General features: G+C 38.9%; 1 protein-coding gene across 4 annotated transcripts in view; it reads right to left on the reverse strand.

Annotated features, from left to right (window-relative positions):
• The window catches only part of LOC125764252 (serine-rich adhesin for platelets-like), a 41000-nt gene that overhangs the window by 18277 nt on the left and 4330 nt on the right, over window positions 1-18393 (reverse strand). Inside the window, exon 1 of one of the 4 annotated variants that reach the window (XM_049428264.1) lies at window positions 850-2344. The exons of the other annotated variants lie outside the window; for them this stretch is intronic. The gene's annotated coding sequence lies outside the window, so the exon portion shown is untranslated. Of the gene's footprint in view, window positions 1-849; window positions 2345-18393 lie in introns of those variants that run through there. 4 annotated transcript variants of the gene reach the window in all.

Raw genomic sequence — 18393 nt, forward strand, 5'->3', positions numbered from 1 at the left:
ACAGATGCGATGGTGTGAAGAGTTTGCAGAGAAAATTCGCATCCCGAGCATCTCATTTCCCGAGGGTTGCAGGGGACAAAAAATTCCTTTGTTTGTCACGCAAAAGAGATTCGCTGAAACCTCCACCTCAGCCCGGGGTGTGATAATTGGGTACAGTGTAAAAACAGCCAACTTTTTCCGTGCCCCAAAACGCACAACATTTCACTTCATTTGCAAAACACACACACACACAAACAAAAGTGTGCTTCCTTGAGTACCGATGAATGGATGGTACTAAGAACGGCCACGGGAAGTAATCACGTGAAAATTTAGTAACACTGTCAGATGCACGCACTTCACCCTGAACACTGAACACTGTCCGCGACAAAAGAAATTTTACAAGATTTCTTCTTTTTCCTTTTCTGTGTGAACATACCAACAACACTAGCTACTTAATGAGTTTTAAACTTTTAAACCTGCACAGCTGGCACACAGCGGACAACGACATCACAAAAAAACTGTTGTCCGGAGGTGTTGTGTTATATATATTTTTTATGCATAGCCACATACGATGTGCTTCATATTTCACGTTTTATTTTTGTTTCATTTGTTTCACATCGTTCTTAGTAAACTAGCAAGTCATCAGCGACTAGTAGAATGCACACAAAAAAACTGAACCACTCAAAACGCACAATTAAAATAAAGAAATCCCCCAAACACCATCTTCGCAAAACCGCTTAAAAATAGTTATATCTATCTGCACGAATTTCTCTCGTGATAACGTGCGCACGTATGATGTTGTTCACTCGCTCAGCAACGAGAACATAATCACAGATCCAATTCTAGGCGCATATCCTGGCCACACAAAACCTTTTTGGCGAGATGCGATTGATTACTATCCATCAGCTTCAGCACCTATAGCCCTATAGTGTACATGCAGCGAGAGTCCTTTACAGGCAACTGAGAATACAGGCTACAGGATAACACAGGAGGAACACGGAATAGAATCGTTTACGGCAAACACATTCTTGGGATGTAGGAGGATGATTGGGATTGGGAAAGTTTTCTCTTCATCCGCGCGAATATCCTGTTTGTCCCGTTCGATCTCTCACCATCGTTTACATTCAACGTTCTCTCTCTCTCGTGGTTCTTCCTCTTCCGGGCGTGAAAAATCATTTCCCGCCCCGTCCTCCCAAGAACCGCATATCACTCATCTCTTTCCTCGTGCTTGTGTCCTTTGGTCCTTTCCGGCAGCCCACAAACAACGATGATTTACAGACGAAGGAAGAAGTTCGACACCACCAACACACACACACACGCGCGAGCGTGTGTCGGGGTGACGTTTGTGTGTTTTGTTGTTCTGGAATCGGGAATCCAAAAAGGACACGCCACAACTGAGAATTGCAACCGCAAGAGTAAACGGCTGTGTTCTCTCTTGAAATATTTACATCAACAAGCGCGTTGTGTCCGATGTTTTTTTTTTTTCACTCCTAGTATATCGCACACTACACACCGCGACTAGCTGAAATGATGACTCTCCCACCTGTGATATGCTGCGTTCTTTTTTTAGTGAGATCGCGTGAGAGAAAGCATGATTGGATGTAGTAAGCAAACGGCTACTACGTCATAGGGAAGAGGAATTACGAAATTACGTCGACCCCGACGTCGAACAATGAATAGTGTAAAGTTTTTTCCCTTTCTTTTTTTTGAGCTTTTTTACTCCTCATACAGCATCCGAATATACATCTAATGTAATAGCTAGACTTTTAATAAAAATATATCATCACGCGTTCAAGGTAGATCCTTCTTCGATACATGCAACTTGTCGATAATTTTAGATGTTTTTTATTCAAAAGAAAATACATCCGAACCAGGTGCATAGGTGATGGCGTGACCAGCTCGTTTTACGCACACACAAAACAAAAAGATGGCATACCCTTTTGTTCACAGCACACGAAACGAAACATACTCAAAAATACTAAAAATAAACCCAATTGTTTGTTTTGTTTAGCGAATGCCACCAATGCATGAGATGAATTATTAAACTGATATAAAGTTCACCATTGACACCATTCACTGTCCTATTTTACATCAAGAAATGTCCCATTATTTTGCGCACATTTCCACTAAACAGGCTTTTATTTACGTTAAAGTTGCATTTCGTTTCTTTTTTTTTTTTGGTAAATTCCAATCTGAGAGTACTGATAATCATTCAGAAAACACGCAAAATTGAAACACGCATTGCGTCTTTGCAAAAACTGAAAGGAGAGTGTAACATTTTCAGACAGAAAAAAATGGAAAAAGAAAAACAAAACACACACTAACGGATGCGCGCACACAAACAAATACAATTCGATTTTGATTTCAAATTGTAAAAAGGATAAGACACCTTTATATGGTTTATCCGATTAATAATTGTTGGGAGCAAAATATAGACATTCTTCATACAATTCAACACGAACGGTTGTGTCCTTTTACAGTGCAAACTTTTATTTTCCACCACATCAAACAGTTCCGAACAGTGCTGCATACACCCACTTCATCAATGTTCAACACACTTTTATTCCTTTAATTAATTCCATCCTGCTCCTTCCGTCGGTAACGGAGCCCGCATGGTGAAGCAGCAGCGAGCGAACGTTTCCTGTGAATAAATGCTGACAGAACATGGAAAATACCCACACATAAAGCGCTACCGATCAGTCGGAGGATACGCGAGATACAGTGTCCTTTTTATGCTCATCTTACGCTCACATTTCTTTCTCGTCCTTTGCAACAAACCAAGAACACATCCTTTGCCTTTGGTGGTGCGTCGCTGCATTGCTTTCGGTACCACACCACTACCACCGCATCGGCCTAACTTGAACAACACTGGCACGGAGCAGCTTCCCGGTGCGCGTTACGAACCCATACATTGACGCACGCAGTATCCTTTGCTTGCACCTACACAACGGCAAACACGCAGTGGTGCGCTACGTGACATCATGGATGAACAATGCGTTACACCACCACACTACTACCAGCGACCGTCATCATCACCATCATCAAACACCATCATTGCCGGCTACGATTACAATAGCAAATACACAACATCCTGTTGTAACATGTGCGCGCTGCTGCTGCTGTTTCGCAGGGCTTTGGCATCCCTTTTTGATGTCCCTTTTTTTCTCCCCGGCGTACTTCAATGTTTGTGTGATGCACACTTGTACGATTAAGCGCTCTGTTGTACAGGTTCGTCTTAAATATCCTTGTTAAAAAAAAAATGCAATCAAAATTTTTGAAGTTTCCTTTTACATGTTTGCACAAAACTGACAGAACATACGTCACTTGAACGATTGCTCAAAGCAAAAAAAACCCGAATCCCTTTCATCACCTTAAATACACCACCATCGCGCAAATATGCATGTAGCGTGCGCGCGCGCGTCCCCCTAGTGGTGATAAGCAGCAGCATCATCATCATAGCTTGGAGGACAGTGAAACACCTAGGTATTCCTTGTTGAGTTTTCGGTAGGAATCGATTTCCGCCGCTATAGCATACGCGCGCCCAGTCGGAACTTGCAGTATATGCTTTTGATAGGTTTGTCTGTAAATCATTCAGCAGCAGGACCACTTTCTCTGGCAAGTCGCTCTCCTGTTCTCATGCCTACCTTGCTCAATTGCTCAATTATTCTCTCATTTCCGCGCCCTCGTTCGGCATTGGGGAATATTATACTAGGGACATTCTTAAGGACGCTGGCTGAGAGCTGACCAAGTCTGGCGTGTTGAAGGATGTTGGAAAATCGAATACATCACCTCAAACAAACACGCGATACAAATGCCAACGCGTGTACAGAGAGGAATGCAATTCGTTCATTCACCAGCAAAAAAATATGATGCAGAAGAGATTTTCTAGACAGTAACATGGACACACATGTTACGAATTATCTGTAACACGATAGGAGAATAATTTAGAGTGCAGTACGGCGATAATAGAATTTGCAGTGCACATTTCTCAATGCGGTTTTCAGTCTATTATGACTCAACAAAACATTTAACTTCAAAAAATTAATCTTTTACTTTTCTATTTATAAATTTTTGGAATATCATTTACCATTCACCATAAGTATGAGTTATGCTTCATTACTAGTTAGGTTATTTTTCATAAGTGTGTACAAATAAGAAAGAATCGCAAGAATAAATTAGGAAATAAGCGTTGGTAAAAAGGCTCAATGAACTCATCTTACAGAATAGAGATAAAAATAATAACTCTTTTCTGGGAATTATAGTGGAAGAGAGATTATAGGGATTCGCGAATCTTTTACTCTCTCTTATAAAATCCATTAAAAAAAACAAGACAAGACACAATTCTGGCTGAGTGTTGTAAATACAGTTTTGTGTTAAACAAATTAAACGCATATTAAATGACTTTGAATATATTACAGTTGATTAAATAAATAAATAAATACAGAAGCGGTTATTGCTACACCAAAAATGGAACAAACCACTTCAAAATTAAATGGAATTATCAGAGTTTCGAAGTTTGTTTCGAACCACACAAGAGCTAGATTAAGAAACGACAGGCGAGCATACGAGTGAAGAGGAGTTGCAACAACGTTTTGCGTAACCACATGGACACAAAAGACGGCCACGAGACCTGGTCGCTCTATTCATTATTATTATACGCTATGTTTGATGCACAAAGTGCATAAAATCGACAAAATCGATAAGCTATCGCAAGAGCTAGCAACACCCAACCCACCAATCGGTTTTATCCCGTCCTGGCAACCGTCGTTACGCAGTCGTGATTTGTTGCTACAGTCTTTGATACAAGCGCAGGAATGTCGCCTGTGGTCCCGAATCTCTTTGAACATCGCGTCGTAATGTTTTGAAATATTTTAATTATGTTTCCTTGCCTGTTCTATCTCTCTCTCTCCCAGTAGTTCCCTATTTAGGTTCACTTGTTTTATTATAAAGGAATTTGCAAAAAAAAATCGATAACATGCAATAATGCATCGGAAGTGAATGACGAATGGTAAAAAGAGGAAAAAATGTTTCTTTTTTATAAAATCAATAGATTTACACTTTCGCATCGAAACACCAAGCCAATGTATAAATTAACAGGAATCGGTTATAACAGAACGAAGTTGAAATAGAGTTTCATTATTGCATAGTGTAAAAAAGGTGTTTTACACCTCACAAAGCATATACGCAGAAAGTTGTTTCATTTTCAATGTGTGCCTTTGCACGGTACATGAAAGAACTCGCATAACGGAGCAGTAAAAAAAGTAAATCAAATACACAAGTTCTGTTGCATCGTGGTATGGAAAATCCCGGACAGGATTATGTTAAACAGAAATCATGACATGGTAAAGAAAAACACACGCTAACGCCAACGAAGTGAGGGATACAGAACGTATTATGACGAGTTTTATCAATAGAAAAAAGTTGAATTGACGAGAAGAAAAAAAAACTCAATGGCTCAATAGCAATTAGCTAGAGCAAATAATTTCATTACTTCTCTTTTTGCATCTAAAACTGCATTAAATTAAAGAGATAATTATAACTTTATTTGAAGCGTGAAATTGAATAAAAACTTCGTACCAGCGTTTCGAAGCGTAAGTAAACTAAACATGTAAAAAGGCTACAGAAGAAAAGAATAAAACATGAAAAATAATTCAAAATATCAACAAGAAAATGGAATTTATTCTAACTTGTAAATACTCCTTTATGGCTTAACGACCAGGTTAAAATTTTATACCAGGTTATAAATCTACCATAATCGACCGGGCGAGACCGGCGGTGTATGTGTTAAACGGCGTCTGTTCCACACGACAGGGCCGGGTATCAAATCCCATCCGGACCATGTTCCTCCGTAGCAAAGACTGACTATCCGGCTATGTGGTAAACGTAAGTATAGTAAGCAAGAAATAGTCAGCGTGACCTCCTAAGCTCGTAAAGCCACGATAGAGGGAGAGAGAGAGAAAGAGAGAAAAAGAAAGAGAAAGAGAGAAAAAGAGATTTCCTAAACTTATTCTTACCACGGTTTGGATGAGATTTGGTAACAGTTCTATTGTGCGACAGAACGCCTTTATTACTTCCACTACGAAGGGGACTCTTTTTCTGACATATACATAGCTTATCCAGTAATTCAGATTTAATTTTCCTTATCCCATATTCACGGAAGATTGTCTATATTATAAACATAATCCACATTTGTGGGCATTTCAATTATCGGATAGATTCAATATGTTTTGCTGATATATCTTCTCATAATTCGTGGACATTGTAATTAAGGCATACATTGAGGTACTTTGTCCGTAATTATAATTAAATTCCAAACAATATAAATTAAAATGTTACAATTGATGTTAAAATGTTGTGAGAAAAGCACTAGCAGAAACATGTGAAGATAACATAGTTAACTCATTCCTAACATATTGCCGAGCAAATCGAACCAGAATTAGATGTTCTATTCATAATTGTCGCTTATTTATTCAGCCTAAAGGTAACACTGTTGAAAGACACCTCCCAATGAACAGATCACACAACAGTACTCACTAGTCAAGCAGATTGTTTTTGCAACAATTTTGTTCAATCAATTATGCGCTTTTGATGTGGAGATGGTCAGGGAATTGCACCAGCAGCGAAGGGAATAAGGGGCCCCCCATAACCAAGCGAAAGTAAACGAAATTAACTCTCCATAAACAATGGTCTGGTTGATCCTGCTTCCCATAGTTCGCATTGGCAAATGTCTGTTTTGCGAGGCCAATGCGTTGTGATAGATCACAGCAGGAGAGCGTACCGGAGTCTGACGACTAGAGTAATTGTTATTTTAAACGCGCCAACAGCACAATCAATTCACTTTGCGTGGAATTTCATATCTATTTTGTGAAGTTAGCTTGTCAAGCAGTGGTTAATATTGATTGCAATTGTTTTTTTTTTCTGTAACCAGAAACATTGAAGCATGAAACAAGTATTTTTTTTACTATGAATAATACCCTTCCAAACAATACACGAATATCTTTATGAAATGAATGTTAAACGAATATTTTTGTTTTTAATTAAACAAACGATAGAGTTAAACCCCCACTGCTTACAAAAAACCATAAATATGTGTAAACTTAACCAATAAAAAATCGTTCCAATAAAAATCGCCGTCGTACAGATGTGGTTTATTTCCCCCATTGCATTAACAGTTCATAAGTATGACAGCGTCGGATAATTGTAAAAACGTATGCAAACACAATCATAAATAGGGTTTTAAACCAACCTTTCCCATACATACAATTCTTCGTTCGGTAGCATTAACTGCCGACATTTAATAATGATGATGAGGTTAAATCCGACGCTGTAACTACGGTCACGCCTGATGGAATATGCGCTACTGCTTTTTCCTTCCGTTTTTACGGTTTTAGTATACAACGGCGTCAAGTGTCGACGACGAGCACACATTGAATTTATGCGCCGTGCGACGACATTGTGGCACTGACCAACGAACATATGTCTGCACGTAACAGTTGCGCACCGCGTTTCTGACGCTGGTCCAGTTTGCTGGCAGGCCACCGGTTTTATTTTGGCTCCCGGTAATTCGGTTTGCTTATCGGTACTGCCCCCTAATTACCGTTTAATAGTCCGCTAGCTGGTTTGTTTCGGTTCGCCTGCCATGGTTCGAACAAGGGGCAAGAGCTGGCAAACACTGGACGGGTTTTGACTCGTAAGCTCATAAATTTAGTTCGCTGCACAAATCTGTTTTACCAACGCACGAAGGATGTATGATTTCCATATAATGTATGTATATCACTATGCAATTCAAACGCAACAAAGTTCAAGGTCTTTGATGCATATGCGTGTGGACAAGCTATATGCCGAAGCGGGATCATATTGGTTTGAAGTGTGTTGAGAACGAATGGTCGCAATATAAAATTAATGTCAAACATTCGCATTATAACCTTCCTTTTTGGCATCGGCACGGAACTGGCACACGTCAAATAATTTAGTGGAAAAGTGAAAGTATGTTAGAGGGAGATACATTATGAGAAATTTGACGAGAATAGAGGAGTACTTCGAACATCACCCACATAACGCACTCAGTCACCGGACATTAGCATAAACGATTTAAACACAGGTTTAATAAAATGATGTAAAATAAAATAATTTAGAACTTTTACTATGATGCCAACCTCAGTTGAGCTAGAAAAGGACTTGAAAAGGCTTGACAACTAGTTCCTTATTATAACTTTATATTATTTTGCTTTCATTGCCAAATGCATGCAAAAACTCATAAATCGATCAAATAGTAGCCACCAGCCGAAATACATTTGTTTTGTAGATTTCGAAACCGAAAAAGGAAGCAAATATTTTTAGCATTGTACCCGTAAAAATCAATCAAAATTCTGTTCCCCAACACGTTTATTGTCCATTACGATTTGTTCTTTTTTTTGAGTGCAAGCTTTTAAGGTCGCTCCACTGCAATGTGCAACATTGAATCGCAGGTTTTGGAGCAAACAGAGAACCGGACCGTTTGATAGCAAACGAACTAGTGTCTTTGTGTGGTTTGTACTAGCCTTTAGTACTGCTTTTTTCCTGTACTAGCCTTTGTGAGTTGCATGTTGGAGATAAATGATGCAGAACATAAGCCTGGTACAAGTGAAATAGTTTCCAAAAAAAGATCTCTCTAATCTCAGTTGGAATCTCGGCGATGATACACAAAAGCGTGATAAAATAACCGATTGATGGATATCAGCAGTCCATTACTATCAGACCAATCGTTCGGAGGGTTTTTTTTTTGACAACAATCCTACGCCATTGAAGGATGTCGATGTCGATAGGTAAGAACATACGAATTGTTCTGTGTATTAAAATAGGAGTTGCTTGCCGTGTTTGATAAGCTTGTGCGATGTCATCTCATCTACTTTACCACCTGATTGCATGTACCGATTTCGTCTCAAGAGGACATTGAAATGGAAAAACGAATTCTCTAGTGCTTGGTATACAAATCCTACCATGTGACCCGTTCATCACTTAACTTTCACTTGACTTCAGGTGTGACTCCAGATATAAAAAAAAAGATCGCTATCGGGAAGAATTTTTCTATAAAATAATTTTAAAGAACGAATAGTTTAAGTCAGAACATATTTGTGTCCTGTGTCTTAAACTCCAGCTTAGAAACAACATTTTATACATTGGTCTGTGATAGTTGTGATTATGAGTCTTGGTAAAACTTCATAACTATACAAAATCTGCAATTCAAAAATTATAATACCAATTCCGTTGAGACTTTTGCTTGCCTGGAGACTGGAGAAAAAAAATCTTCATCAGAATGGTATCCAAAAACTAACACCTGTAAACATTCGGTCGGAAGTTCATCGTTGGGTGATGTGGTTATATGTTGACCAAAGTCAATGACTCTTCTGCTTACAAACATATAGTGCTGAGCTTCCCTTTCCACTGCAACATCTATCGGTGCTTCGAAAGGGAACTCAAACACAGAAAAAGTACCTGTAAGATGAAAAGCTTCAAGCTTGTGTTTAAGGATGGCACAAGGATTGAAACCACCAAAAATCTTCTAACTGTACAATGCAGGTGTGTCGGAGAGCAACATAAATATAGCCACCATCCACGCCTTTCGTAACGTACTTCGAATGTACTATGCAATCTGAATTCCGAAAACCTTTCGAAAACCCAACCGACCTTTGGCTGGTCTTTTCCGAGTCATCTACTGGTGTCGTTTTGAAAGAAATGGTTATACAAAGAAAATAGAAAAATCAATCAAATCACCTTTTCTGCCATCGTACGGTAGAAACCTTTACAGAACAGAAACCAGCTGCCGACGGCAATATCAATATGCGTCCCATCTTTACTATCTGTTCTCTGTTGTTCTTTCGACGGCAAAAGACCTATGACTCCATTATTCTGTAAGGTTAGTTGTCTTTTTGCTTCTACCGGGATTTTCTTCCTTGTCCCTAACTGTCACTGCTGACCGTTGATCGAAATGTGAGATGATGTACGGTTGTTTTCCCAACACGATAGAGCTCATTTTTCTATCCTTTTGAACCCATTGTACATCAGAAGGCGTTTTGCATGCAAGCTACAAAAAAGAAAAATAAACATTTTCCAACAATTTTTTTTTTCCAACAAAAAACAAAAAAACAAGGACGAAAATATCTCAAGGGCTCAAGAATTTTATCGTCACACAAAAAAATGCAGTACTACGTAGATAGCATCCATTTGGAGTAGTAGTATGTACTCCACTGATGGAACGCAGACACATAAACAAATGTTGATTTTTTTCCATCCCTGGAAATTTTTTGTGTTTGTCCCTGAAGTGACAAAATCCTATTGCCCATTTCCGTATGCACATCTTTCTCTTGGCTAGGAAAATGTCTACGTTCGTTTAATTTCTCTGTCAGCGGTGTAAATTGCTGTCGAATTCTGACCATCCAACCTCACTTGCCACAATTTGCTCCAAGGATTTTTTTTTTCTGGAGATACTAGGACAGGTTTTTCTCGGGTTTGTTTGCAAGTAGTTGTGATAGGTGGTAATAGGATTTACCCCAGGCACTTATTTGCCCATCAGCAGCACTATTATTCCCGATGGTCCTGTCAAGATACGCGCGGACACACCGAACACCGAAAGCACCAAAACACATCGAAAGAAACCAACCAGCCCCAAAACTGCGTCTGAGCGGGAGAGATCGGTACGGAGAGATATGCAAAATAGCAACAAGCAGACAGGGAGAAGAGGTGTTGCTGTTATTTTTTGTTGGCTGGTAACGCTTACATACCACGGATGATATTCTTAGCGCCTTTTGAAGCACCAATCTGTCTCCAGTTTTTGTTGTACTGGTGCACCGCACTATCCGGGAAAGGATAGTCAACATTGGCCAGTAATAACAAAGCACGAATCTTCACGAATGTTGTGTGTGTTTGTGCATTTGATAGACTGCTTTTGCCTGTCCGACCATCCAAGCTGACGTGAAAGGGAAATGGGCAGAACAGACAAGATGGGCAAGTTGATGAAAGATAGATAGAACCACTAGGGATTTATTATGTGTTTTGAAGCGACATAGGTCGTTTCACTGTTTTAGCGACCGTAAATCATTGAGGCAGCGAGTATGCGAGGTCGCACGTTCACGTTCTGCTAGGTGTTTGGCAAACATTTTTTTCCGAGAACACATCTGGTCTGAAATCGTTTTACGCGCACTCCGACACGGATGAAATGTGACGGAATTTCCAAACTAAAATTGCAATATTTGTCGTTTTGTGTCTTTGCATGAATTTTTAGCATACCAAGTGCAGAACAGAATATATGTAATATGATTGTATGTAATTTTGTCACCACAATAAAATATGAAGTATTTGATCCTCATTGAACTTGCAGGTGAATAATAAATGAGTACGAGGTGTTATAATCAGCTGTCATCAGTTCAGACATTTCAAAAATTGGCTCCAATTGACCCCATCGATTATTTTCCCCGGACAGCTTATCGTCACCGGTCTAGTCGTTTATTTACTAGAATTCTCACAAAGGATCATAAATCCCATGCGTGACGATGACGAATAATTACGGGTTAGAGGAAAGCTCATCGTGCTGTGTTTGTTGGAAGAAGAGATTTGTTTTTCCCCCATTTCGCTACTGATCACTACCACAAATCCGTTAGTTTCTACCACAACAAACAAAGCAGAGAAAGAAGAAAATGAAATAATCGATAGACACATAAAACCTGTTCGAGTTATTTCGAGAAGTTTTGTTTTGAATCTTAGTCGAGTAATTCGCGAAAGATGCTTAGTTTTTGACGCTTTTAGTCAAAAATGCATGTGAAACGAAAACATCTTCTGTAGTATTTCCCGTGGTGTGTAATGAAATTAACATGTTCGAAACATGCTGTGCATGTTAGAAAATTACATATGGGCTATTTTTTTTTTCAAATTACCCTTCTGTCTGTCTTGATACAAAGTGGCCGTTCTGAAAAGCAAAAAATCCCTTCTGATATATTCTGGTATTTCAGATAAATTTTTTATTGTTAAATTTTTCTTAACAATATAAAAAAAATCCAACAAGATGAAAACAATCAACTCAATGATTGCTTTAACTTCATTTAGTTTCTTACTTTATCTATTATTAAGTTGAACCTACAAATAATTTTATTGTAAGCCATGTTAATAACAACATGTATTAAAGGGTCCGTCTCTATCCGTGATGAATTTCATATCCTTTTTCTACAACTACATCATGGTTGTGACATTTCACGCTGGGTTACCCTTTGTTATTATTTCATTATTAAGGTTTTACCATCATTTATTAATTTGATCATCATATTACACAAGACAGGGGAAAAAGACACACAAAAACTGCACACGCACACAAACAGCAACCAAAAATACGACATAACTGTGCATTATTCAAAAAAGCCTCATCAATAAATATTTTTCTCTGGCGCGACTCTTGCGGAAGAACGTAACTGCACATTATGCATTTATCGATCATGACACACAGCCCCAAACCCCAAATGCCGCCTCCCAACGATGAGGATGCGTTTGATTTTTATTTTTATTTTCTTTTCCACTTTTTTGTCTACAATAGCAGCAGCAGTGGCAACTACAGTTCCCGGGGTGACATTTTGGCACGCAAAGTTTTCGTTAATAAATTGCAAAAAAGCATACTTTTTAACCTTCTGGCATCAACATGTTGGTAAATGGGATATGCGAAAAGGGGGAACGGTGTGTCGATTTGTGGTTGAGAGGAGAGGTCGTAATAATAAATCAAGTTTAACCGAACCGTAATTTATATACATATTCATTCAATTCGCTCAACTCTACGCACTATAATTGATAATTACTGCGAATTATGCATGCAGAGTCATTTGCAATGTGTCAACAGGGAAACAAGGAAGTGGACAAAAGAATTAATTTTTTTTGGTTAAAATAAACACTACATTCTACAGTAAAATTAACAAAATGTGTAGCTCGTCTATGTGCAATATTGTTGAAATGGGAATTGAACAAAAAATTGGGAAATAAAAAAAAATAAAAAAAAATTCAAAAACTCATCAAATCTTTTCGAAAATTATTCATACCAAACTCCAGAATGAATATATGAAATAGACTAATTTGACTTCGTATAACTCCTGTTCACATGAGCTAGAAGAGCTGCATATCGTGTACTAATAACCATTGTCTCTGAGAGGACATCTCTTCCTGCCGATGAATGTCTAGACATTTCTTCGATACTGACACAATCTATGGATACATGGCATACATGCGCAATTAAAACTTTTCATTTTCTCGCTTTACTACACATTACCATCTATTCGCGTAAACTATGAACAAGGAACGATAATCCTTTGTCATACAGTCCGATGCCTGCTTGCCTCCAGAAGTAACGCAAGAAGTCTATCTAGCCACAGGACCTGTAGTAACTTGCGAGGAATATCGTTGCCGTCGACAGGATTAACTGACCATCGAACCAGCCCCCTACGGAAAGGGTGCAGCGACTTATATCATTCGAAGGATCGATAATACTTGACTATTATTGAAGAGGTATTAGACGGTAAAAGGATAATATGCGTTCAGTCAGGCGTCTCTCCCGTTATGCCAAGTTTACATACGTTAAACGTCACCATTACTTGCCTGCATTCTTGTTCCATTCCTTGTCAATAATTCATTTAATTTAAATCACGAATAATTTCACATAAAATACTCATGAATCCGCGAATTCAGTATAATTGAAAAATGTTTTTGAAAGTAAGCAACATTAAACTTTTACACAACGAACAAACCAGAAACCCCAAAAATGATTCTGTTTTTTGTGCCGAAAGTATAGATGAAGTTGATACCTGTCGATTGGCAGCTATAGGCCACCATAAACCTTCAATTCGTATAATGTTTAAACTGTTGTTTCTGTATGTTAGCTTCGAAATATTGACTAAAGCTAGTCCCCTTTGCAAAAGCGAACGAGCTAGAAACATACCGGTGCGATGGTGCGATGGTTGCAATCAATTTAAATCTAATTTTGCAGCACTTCGTATCCACACACGCAACGCATTTTCGTTGTTGTATCTACCGTGAGTGAAGCCATATTCTGTCTTTTGCAGAGATTGCAATGTGCAAAACTATTCTGATCATCGGTCACGCATAAATTTATGCACACCAATATACAAGAATCGCCATAAACCTGCTGATAGTGATGGACACGTCTGTCCCGTTCTGTCCTTTTGGATTCACACGTTTGGTTGCACTTGGCCACACGATTTAAAATCATCTGCTTCACACAGATTACATTTTCCATCCGTTTCTACTGGCTGATAAATAATCATACAGTGGGCTGCCCCATACAAAACGGCATACAATCACGTACTATTTACATTAAAGACGCTCGAAGAAGATGTATTCTTGCATTAACGCCATTTTCGTCATCGGTCGCCACTTTCTATCGGTTGTTGGTATTGAGAAGTTGCATTCAATGTTCTTATCGATTAAACGACATCCCACGCACGTCTTAGCGATTAAATAGTTCACAATTTGTTCAGATGATATGAGGACGACGCGAACATATTTCATATCGAAGCGAATGAACTTTACGAAACGTAATTTAATTTAATTCAATTATCCATATACTGGTTGGCTCAATATTATTCATCGAACGGATGGATCCCTTAGCAGTTCCCTCAAGCCCTCAAAATGCAACAGGTTTCTCTCGTGCAAAAAAAACTTTAAAGATGAAAAGTACGTACTGAGCAGTTGGCTATATATTTACGATATCTGTGTGCATGTGTCAGCGGTGAGAAAACAAAAAAAAATCCAAATACCTTTCCATGGACGAGAGTAAAATGAATGATAATTTGATGCATTTTTTTTAAGTTAGAATTGAGTAAAGAGTTGGTGTTAACAAAAAAATATTAAGCAAATAATCATACTACCTACTTCAGTAAGTATACGAATAAATGAAAGTAAAACAAAATATACAAAGTTGTTAATAATGTTCGGTGGAATTTTTATCATTGTTAAATGCACACAACTTCTTCAACTTCTAATTGCTTCTAAAATTACACAAATAAATAAATAATTTTCGACCCATTCTCGACCACTCCTCTGTTGACGTTACGTTTGTGTTGGGAAATCATTACACATTACACTTGTGTTTGCTTCTTAATGATGCGTAGTTGAATTTTGAAATTTGTGACAATCTGTTTTTATATAGAAAATGTATGAAAAAATTAGTTAACAAAACATGAAAAATGAATAAATAAAAAAAAAATCCGTCCACATTGATTTGCAATAAATTTAAATCAATATTCTTCCTCACTTGACTAGCAAATGTCCACCATAGTTCACTTTCTTTTTCATCGTGCATCCAAAAACTGGTGGTGTTTCGGTCGAAACCCGTGGAAAAGTGGCCGAATGCGCCACTGTATGTTAAAACTTATGTCTCTTCGCTGCGAGTGAAAGTAACTATCCAAAACAGACTGCGAACACAGCCCACATGTGTGTATTGGTGATGTGCGTATGCGTGTCGCAGCAACGGATGATAGTGATTCCGGATTTATAAATGAGGAAGAACGAAGCAAAAAAACTAACAAACATAGGAGCATAAAAAAAACATTCGCACAAAAAAGGCAACCGAATTGATCGCTGTATACGACGGACAACACACTACAAAAAACGGACGCAACCAACAAGTGGTGGTTCGAGAATGAAATGATTTTTTGTCTTATGTAAATAATACTATTTTGAACAATATTGCACATGATGGAAATAAAAAAAAACATTAACTTAATAATATTTACTTGAATAACAAATAGTAAAAATCATTATTAAAATAAATGAAAATATCACAAACAAGGTAAATCAATATGTAATGTTGATATTTGTCTAATTATTATTATTAAAAAGACAAATAGAAACAAATATAAAGAACAATCAATGAAATTTAAACTTGCTGTAACTTTTCCAAAAAAAAAATCAACCAACGGTAAACGTTCTGTGAAAGCAGGAAGCGAACTGAACGCAAAGCAAGTTCCCACTAACCAAAGCAGAGAGAAGAGGCAATAACAAGATAAAGTAAGCCCACAACACGTTTCCCGCAAACACCAGCAAAACGCGCCATCGACTCCGGCAGCAAACCAGCGTCTCGTGACTTGATTTTCTTCTTCGCCCTTGAGGCAGAGCGTGTGCCACGTGCCCAAACGTGGAAAGTGATGTGGAGACGCACGGAAACGTTACGGGCGAGAGTGGTGGAAGCGAAAACGAAACCATGAATGAAACCAACCTCCAATATTGCTACCGTGCGCTTCGTCACACACAGCTCAGCTGGTGCACGCCGCCGTCAATGTAACATGGGGCGGGGAGAAAAAAAAAGTAGTACTCACGCGGTCGTCGCCTCTGCTTCGCCCCATGTCTTCCGAGAACCTTTTTCCGGGTGGGGACGGAGCTGCGAAGAACGCGCTCCAAGAGATCCCGGAAGCGGGATTCAACCACCTCCGGGCGGGGGGTTAATGGAAGGTATATGGGTCAGAGATTTTTATCACTTTTGCAACTTTTCTTCCGTCCCTGCTTCAAAGCACCTTTTCCCGCAGGGTGGAGGGTTACAGGACGATCCTGGGAGAACTTACCGGTACATAGCGTTCGAGGTTACATTTCCATTATCACGGCTACACGCAAGCTGCGTTTTCTTCTTGCGAGTTGCAATATTCTGTTAGCCACGAGCAAAATGCTACGCATCGTTTCTTGCAAGCTTTGGTTCGACCAGAAAATTATGTTGTAGCAGCATTCCATTGCTGGGTGGGATAAAATATTCGTTCCGCTATACATCTTCAAGAACACAGCTGATTTGTGGACACTTGGGTAAGTTTTCTTCTACAAACATTTGTCCACATTTGCCACAACATTCACGCAGCTGATTATAGTTGACCAAAAAATGAAAACCATGATTCCGACAGATAACAATCCCGTGTAAAGGACTTCAATGTCAAGGACTTTCAATATACCAACGGCCGACAGATACCGAAGTATCCGGTTGGGATAGGTCAACCGGAAGGAAAAGACTCGTAAACAGTGTCCCACCCCCGTGGGGATGAATGTGCCGCCCCAAAAACACCGTCACAAGGGAGAACCATTGGTATCAAAGCAAATGGTTTCTAACAACACGCACGTATCTAAGTCATACACCATAGCGTGTATGGAGACGCGCGTTACTTGCACGCGAAAACCCGCAACTATTTGGAGCGACTCTCTTCATTGCTCATGCAATCGCAACCCTCCCGTTGCAAACGACGACAAACACGGAATAGCAGTCGGGTGGCAATGTTGTAAAACAGGAACCAAAAAACACAAGCAAAAGAAAGACCAAACAGGTTTTTTTTTTCTTCTTTCGGTGCATTATATACGGGATGCAATCGAAGTTCGGCGACCACCTGACTGTGAACGAAATGTATGCAAAAGTGTTTGTTTGTTGTTTTTTTTTTGTTTTCAGACATAACCGATAAGCCAAACATGGGTGTGTTTGTTTTTTTAAACGTACAGTGGAACGCCGATTATCCGGGTATCTTTTATCCGGCTGTCTCATTATCCGTGGAGCTCGGAAATGACAGTTCCAAACGCGAATTGACATATAAAATGCAAAATCGAGCCTCAGTAGGAAATAATACAATTTTCTTAAGTGCGACCGAAACAGAACAGATTTATTTTGCATTGTGCAACGAAGAAAATTAACATTCTGCTTTAGAAAAAAAGGTCCAACTACTACACACTAAACACTAACATTTATCAATAAAAAAGAGTTGTGTGTATCACCCGTGATATTCGCTTATCCGGTCAAGACTGAGTCCCGAGGAGCACGGATAATCGGCGTAAATGTGATTTAACGTTAGGTATGCCTAAACTTCTTATGACACGGCTAATGGACTTATTGAGACTATTTTTTATTTATGCAATTAAGGTAAGGTAAGAAAAAAATCTTGCTACTAGTGTTGGGTGAATCGGATTCAGATTCATCAGTCGGAACGAATCTTAAAACCGAACGAATGAATCTGAATCTCTATTCTGAAGATTCATGAATCCTCATTGAATTATGAATCCTTAGAGTTTCGGGACAGCCCGATGATTTATGTGGTTACCGTTCCACTCTCAACACTTTTGGAAGTCCCGCCCCGGTCACCCATTGTAATTTAAGCTTGTTGGTTGCGAATTCTTGTTGGCAGGATTCATTAACCTTTCAGGAAAAAATAATTTGTATTGTGGGAGTCGGCTCATGATTTGAACGACTCTTGACTGAAGATTCATACGATATTAAAAAGATTTTATAAAGATTCATAAAATATTAAATAAACACAACATTACTTGCTACCTGCTAGTCATAGAGATTTGAACCCCGACCTTCGGTATATTAAACCGGACACTGATGTAGGAGACCATTGAACCGTTCGGTGATGTGATGTGATG

Source organism: Anopheles funestus, chromosome 2RL (assembly GCF_943734845.2).
Source record: "Anopheles funestus chromosome 2RL, idAnoFuneDA-416_04, whole genome shotgun sequence".
Lineage (NCBI taxonomy): Eukaryota > Metazoa > Arthropoda > Insecta > Diptera > Culicidae > Anopheles > Anopheles funestus.